This window comes from Mizuhopecten yessoensis, unplaced genomic scaffold (genome assembly GCF_002113885.1).
Source record: "Mizuhopecten yessoensis strain PY_sf001 unplaced genomic scaffold, ASM211388v2 scaffold2197, whole genome shotgun sequence".
NCBI lineage: Eukaryota > Metazoa > Mollusca > Bivalvia > Pectinida > Pectinidae > Mizuhopecten > Mizuhopecten yessoensis.
This window is the reverse complement of record NW_018404426.1, coordinates 17,004-17,283: the sequence shown is the minus strand read 5'-3', so window position 1 is coordinate 17,283 and position 280 is coordinate 17,004.

Below are 280 nucleotides of genomic sequence, written 5' to 3'. Positions count from 1 at the left end.
ATAGAGATTGGGTAACCACCGAGGTGAGGTACATGTGATATAGGTTCTACTGGACATTTAGGTTAGGTATAAAGATTGGGTAACCACCGAGGTGAGGTTAATGTTCTATAGGCCATACTGGACAGGTAGGTTAGGTATAAAGATTGGGTAACCACTTAGGTGAGGTACATGATATAAAGGTCATACTGGACAGGTAGGTAAGTCATAATGATTGGGTAACAACTGAGGTGAGATGCATGTAATATAGGTCATACTGGACATTAAGGTTAGGTATAGAGAT